Raw genomic sequence first — 6,841 nt, 5'->3', positions numbered from 1 at the left:
AAAGTGGACAGTTTGGGATTCTATCATCTATATGGCATATATATTCAGTTAAAACTCATGTGTTAGTCAATTAAAATTTTGGTTTAGCATTTTCTTACATTCTTCGAGTATGTAGTTCGTAAGTTTCTCGGCCCATGAATAGGGTCGATGACTTACCGTGACTGGCATACTTGAAGAATTATAGGGAAATGCTGCCGAAATTTTTACTAACATACGAGTTTTGAACTGATTATGTATGCGATATAGATCATAGTCTCTCGAATGGGATAGGACCAACTACCTTAAAAATAGATGGTACCCAGACACGTTTATTATAATAGTTTATTGATAGAGCTTATCCCATGAATTGGGTTTTTTATAAATGGATAAGAGTTGGATGTTGTTGGGAGATAGACTTGGTTGAGACTATAAGCAATATGCACAAGGGGTGAAGTCTTTCTTAGAATTTGCTTGTGGGAGTGTTGATAGTCGAGGATTTATAAGATGCCCATGCAAGAAGTGCAAAAACCTTAGTTCATATAATATGATGGCTGTGGAGGATCATTTATTCGTAAATGGGTTTGATCCAAAATATTCACATTGGATTTTACATGGCGAACCATTTCCTAAGGGAGTTCGATTTGGTAGTAATCTCAATCAGATGGATGAATGTAATGAGATCGGCACGGACGACATAAATGATGATGTTTCTGATGATAGTTATGATAATGGAGAAGATATGACTGAAATGATAGATATGACAACAAGAAGTTTCCGAGCTCATGATTGGAAGATAACTGGTCTCAAAAGTCACAACTGCCATATATTTCTGCAGCGATTGTTGCCAGTTGGTGTGCGTGGAAAGCTTACTCGATATGCTCGTGCAGCTCTGACAGAATTAGGACGATTTTTCAAGAGTATTTGCAGTAGAACGTTGAAGGTTGATGCCTTAATAAAAATGGAAGCTGACATTGCATTGATATTGTGCAAGTTGGAGAGCTTGTACTCGCCTTCATTCTTTAATGTAATGGTTCATTTGGCTGTGCATCTATCTCGTGAGGCTTTAGTTGCTAGCCCTGTTCAGTATAGATGGATGTATCCTATTGAACGGTTTTTGGAAAAACTTAAGCGATCTGTAGGGAATAAGGCTCGTCCAGAAGGATCGATCGCAGAGTCATATATTCATAATGAGTGGCATACATTTTGTTCAATGTATTTTCGTGGGGTTGATACTAGATTTACAAGACCTGATCGAAATTATGAAGGTGGACAAATGGAAGTTTCGTCAGCATTTATTGTGTTTTCCCAGAAAGTACGTTCCATTGGTGCATAGGGGGGCTATGACCTATGTGGGCGAGAGTTTGAAAGAGCTCGCTGGTATGTCTTGAATAACTGTGAAGAGATTGTACATTATTTGAGGTTAGTGATGATCATCTAATTTAATAGTCTTTTTAAGTGTATTTATAATAATATAGTATATATTGATACAAATTAATAGCTCACATTAACATACGCAGTGAACATATACAACTACTTCGCACGAATGGTGTGATTGACGTAGAAAAAACGCACGAAGAAGAGTTTGCCTCGTGGTTTAAACATATAGTATTACTAAAAATAAATATGCACAATTATTTTAAATTTTATACATTTTGTATATGGTATTGATATTTATATATGATATTGATATGAGTAGAATAAAATTTATTTATATAGGTTGCATCGAAATATAGTGAACATTCAGGTGAAATCTCACCAGAAGTATATGCTTTGGCATGTGGTCCGTCTAAGTGGGCTATCCAATATTCAGGATGTTTGGTGCGTGGATATAGATTTCACACAGTAGACAGAGAACGATATAGGAAAACTCAAAATTGTGGGGTCATAGTCGAAGGAAGCCATGGGGATGATAATATCGACTTTTACGGAATTGTGGAAGATATCAAAGCATTAAAGTATGTGGGGGGATATATGGTCTAGTTATTTAAATGTAATTAGTGAGATGTCTCAAATCCTAGGTTGGGAGTGCGTAAAGATGAATATTTTGTAAGTGTCAATACCTCTCGCAAATGGTATGAGGACGATCCTTTCGTTCTCGCAAACCAAACAAGTCAAGTTTTTTATTTAGATGATCCGGAGTTTGGAAATCCATGGTGGGTAGTCGAGAAGTTTGCACCAAGAAATGTATATGATTATATTCCAGAGGCAGACAAACCACATGAAGAAGTTGATAGTCCAGACCATGAAGAAGCATATCAAGAAAATGAATCAGGCATCAATCTATTTGTTGATCTAAGCCAATATGACATGGTCCCATTGTGCAGAGAAGATGTTCAACCCGAAGTAATTGAAGGCGACATGTCGGAAGAACATAAATCAACTGAAGTGTCTACTGATGATGAGAGCGACTGGTCCAACAAAACTGATTCCGAACGATTTTCAAACAGATATTTGTGTTGGTATAATTCTTATAAAAAGATTCTCCCATTTGTTTGAATAATAATTTATTATAATTTCAAACAGATATGCCTCCTAAACACAAAATAACACGTGAGCCATCCCCACCACCTATTAACTCCCCGTGTGATTCACCTGTCAACAGTGGTGGGCCAACATCACCAGAACCAGAACAAGGTATTTTATCATTGTATATCTTTTAAATTATATGATTAATTTAATTAAAATATATGATTTAATTTTTGTATATATAGCTATTGTAAATCAGCGTCGAGTTAGAGGCATTACGAGGGGTGTCGGCATAGAGAAAGTAAGGAAAGTTGGTAAAATTAAAGTTGATATACCTGATGATCACATCGGTGGCTCTGAGATTCAGCAGCTTGGCTTGCTTCTTATGTTGGTACACTTACTCGCACGTATGCACCAATGGCTACATCCTCCTGAGCTAAAGTTCCTCAAGATGTGAAAGATCACATAAAAAATCATTGCCTGGTAATAAGTTACTCTATAGAACATTTTTATTTAAATAACTTTTGAAATTATACTAATTGCTTCTAATTTTTTGAAGGATGAGTTTGAACTAAATTTTGACCGACGAGAGGATGGACTAACGATTAAGGAACTGATGTCGAATGCATTCCGAAGGTACAAAGGTTGATGCCATGCACACTATTAGAAGTTCAGTACTACGACAGAGGCGCGTCAAAATCCATTCCAAGCAATGCCACCAAACGAATGGGAGAAAGTTTGTGATCTATTTGAAGATTCTACTTATCAGGTAATTTCACTGCTGTATTTTTTTTAATATGATAGATATATTAAACATAAAATTATAATACTTTTTTTTAGCAATGGAGTACGGTGAACAAAGCAAAGAGATCAAATTTAACGATATACCATCATGCGGGTTCTCTATCTTTTCATCGCTTGTAAAAAAAAAAAATGGTTAGTTATTTTAGTTTCCATTAAATATTATACATACACTTTTCTGGTTTAAATTCTGATATTAATTTTCATTTTGCAGCAAGAAGAAAATCCTGCTGATTATGATCCTGACCCAATTGTATGCTAAAGTACATAAAAATCATGATGGTGTTTGGAGCAATCCTGAAGCAGAGGCAAATTATGTAAATTTAAGTTTATTTAATTTCATTGTCTAAATATATTTTTGTTACCTATACTAATTTTAATGTTTTTCTTTTTATAGAACAAGATGAAATCTCTTAAAGATACTGTTGCGGATCCATCTGATGAATCATCTGTCAACGATGCTCAAATCTTTTCTCAAGTTCTTGGATCACGTTTTGGATATTTGAGGGGCTTAGGACGTTACGTGAAGCCATCCTCAACATCGTCATCCTCTTCTAAAGTTAGATCAAATGACAACCAGACTAAGAGGTTAGAGGAAGCTACACTTGAGATAGAACGATTGAGGTCAAAGGAAAAAGAGTTGCTGACCCGATTAGATCAAGCAGCAGATTTAGAGGCAAGATTAGAAGAGAGGCAACAATTAAATAACCAAAAAATGTTTGAACAATTCCAGTCAATGATGTCTCAAAACCCTATGCCACAAGTACCACCACAATCATAGTTCATTTAATTATTTTAATTACCTTTATTTATGATGTTTGTAAACATTTGAATAATTGATGTATATAGATTACAATTTGTATTACTGTTATCATTTTAATTAAACTTTATTCTGTTTGATCAATACCGTTCGAACTTTAAATAATGCGTTCGAATGGTAAATTACCATTTATGCATACATTCGAACAAAAACATATCCATTCGAACATAACAAAACCCATTCGAACGTATCGGGAAATACAATCAGTGCCTTTGTTCGAACAATTAAATACTCATTCGAATAACGATGTTTTTCAAAACTTCGTTCGAACAAAAGATTTCTGTAAATATATTGTCTGTTTGAACAATTAAAATTTTTCTTTGAACAAAAGTCACTTCAAACTGTGTTGTTCGAAGGATTCGGTCAGAGATGGTTGTTGGTTCGAATTATCATTTCCTGTTGTTCGAACAGTAATTTTTTCATTTGAACTTCATTCTGAGACGAAATTTTTTTGTCTTAAAACAAATTTCCCGTTCGAACGATTTCGACTGGTTCCGCCCAATTTTATCCCTAAAAGTATTTTTTGGAGACGAAATTCAATTTTTGTCTCCGAAAACCTTCTGAGACGGTCTTTCTGAGACAAAATAGAAACAAAAAATTTTCATCTCCAAAAACTTCTAGGGATGAAATTCTGTTTTTTGAGACCAATTTTTGTCTCCAAAAACCAATTCTGTTGTAGTGGCTTCATGTCTCTCTTGGTCACTGCTTTAGAGAATGTAATTCGGTCACGGATGGCTTTGCCAAACTAGGTGCCAATGGTCAAACTGGTTTCTGGTCTTCTTTATCAGAGCTACCTGCTCACATTAGAGGTAATATTTGGCTGGACAAAGGAGGTTTCCCTTACCTTCGGAAAATTCAAAGATGTTGCTAGATGTTACGGGCATTGACTTTATCTCCAGGTATGTCCCTCTTTGCACTCCGTTATTTCCTTTCTTAATCTTTATTCGTGCAGGTTTGTCTTTTGCAGGTTTTGTTTTGAGGTTTTTGTTTTGCTTTCCTAGGGCCAATGTATTGTATTTGTGTTTATATTATTGGTTTTTATGGTCTGGGTTTTGATTTTTTTGTAGCCCCCAGGCCTTGGGTTATAACCACGGTTTTCCTCCGCCACAAGTGAGGGTTTTTTAATAAAATTGGGACTGGGTTGCTATGTGTGTGGCTTCCGGCTCTTTTTAAAAAAAAAAGAAAAAAGTGAGAATATGTATTTGTAAGCATGACTTCCGATAGATAATACTCACATATGTATTTATAAGCATGAAAGCCCACTTCAGGTGCACACATACGAAATACATAACGAAACTACAAAAGAACAAAGCACAAAATTGTTGAGTTGGCCTAAACCAAAAACCTTAAGCTATCTAATTTTGAAGTGGTTGCATTTAGACTCTCCACTTACCCAAGAATTAATGCTTCTAAAACATGGAAAGAAAGGCATAGCAGCTTTGAAATCTATCCACGGTTTCCAACAAAATGGTGGCTTAATGTTACAAAAACAAATCTCCAATTATGGAAGATCTATGGAGACAACCAAAATCTTTAGCATGGATGAGCTTAAAAAGGCCACCAACAACTACGATGAGAGTAGAGTCATTGGCAAAGGGGGTTATGGAACTGTTTACAAATGAGTATTGCTAGATAACGAAGTGGTTGCCATAAAAAAGTCCAAACTATGTGATCAGAGCCAAATTGAGCAATTCATAAATGAGGTGATTTTGCTTACCCAAGTCAATCATAGAAATGTGGTTAAACTATTAGGTTGTTGTCTTGAAACAGAAGTTCCCTTGCTTGTTTATGAATTCATCACAAATGGGACTCTTTCTGACCATATTCATGCTATAAGTCAGGCTTCTTCTCTTTGATGAGAAAAATGTTTGAAGATAGCAACAGAAACAGCAAGAGCCTTTGCATACCTACATTCTGAAACTTCTATGCCAATTATACATAGAGATATGAAAAGTACAAATACACTATTACATGATAACCACATAGCAAAAGTGGCTGACTTTGGAGCTTCAAGATTGCTAGCTCTTGATCAAACGGAAATAACAACCTTGGTGCAAGGAACTCGTGGGTACTTAGACCCTAAATACTTCCAAATTGGTAAGCTAACAAAAAAGAGTGATGTGTACAGTTTTGGTGTTTTGTTGGCAGAGTTGCTGACGGGTGAAAAGGCAATTTCTTCCTCTAGGCCTGAAAGTTATAAAAACCTAGCAATATACTTTATTTATGTAGTTAAAGAGGATTGTCTACTTCAAATTCTTGAGGATCAAATTGTCAATGATGGTAAAATGGAGTTATTAAAGGACGTTGCTAATCTTGCAGAAAGGTGCTTAAGGGTAAGAGGGGAGGATAGGCCCACTTTGACAGAAGTGGCAATGGGGCTAGAAGGATTGAGAATTATGGAAAAGCATCCAGGGGTAAAGGATTATCAGTTCGAAGAAGAGATGGTGTACTTGCTCAGTACACCCACACACTCTTTCAGAATTGATATTTCCATAGGTTCCACTAGTCCAATTATTGAACAAGATAGCATGCGAAACCATGTGTTGAAACCACATGGCCAATAATTAGTTAGTCCACCAATAGCTAGGTTTGCATAAATTGATAAGACTAAATGAACCTCGATCAATATGCTTATTAATGTTATGTAATAATATTATTGTAGACAAATATATTCTGTTCAAGTGCCTTTTGCTTAATTTCTCTCCTTTGATATATATTGAAGTGGAGGTACAGTTGAAACTATATGCCTATTAATGTTGAAGAATGCTATGTATA

At 35.5% G+C, this 6,841-nt stretch overlaps 1 pseudogene; it reads left to right on the top strand.

Moving 5' to 3' along the window:
* Positions 1–640: 640 nt before the first annotated feature.
* On the top strand, positions 641–6,630 carry LOC122296123 (annotated as a pseudogene).
* The last annotated feature ends 211 nt before the right edge of the window (positions 6,631–6,841 follow it).

Source organism: Carya illinoinensis, chromosome 15 (assembly GCF_018687715.1).
Source record: "Carya illinoinensis cultivar Pawnee chromosome 15, C.illinoinensisPawnee_v1, whole genome shotgun sequence".
Taxonomy (NCBI): Eukaryota; Viridiplantae; Streptophyta; class Magnoliopsida; order Fagales; family Juglandaceae; genus Carya; species Carya illinoinensis.
This window is presented reverse-complemented; position numbering and strand designations above follow the sequence as displayed.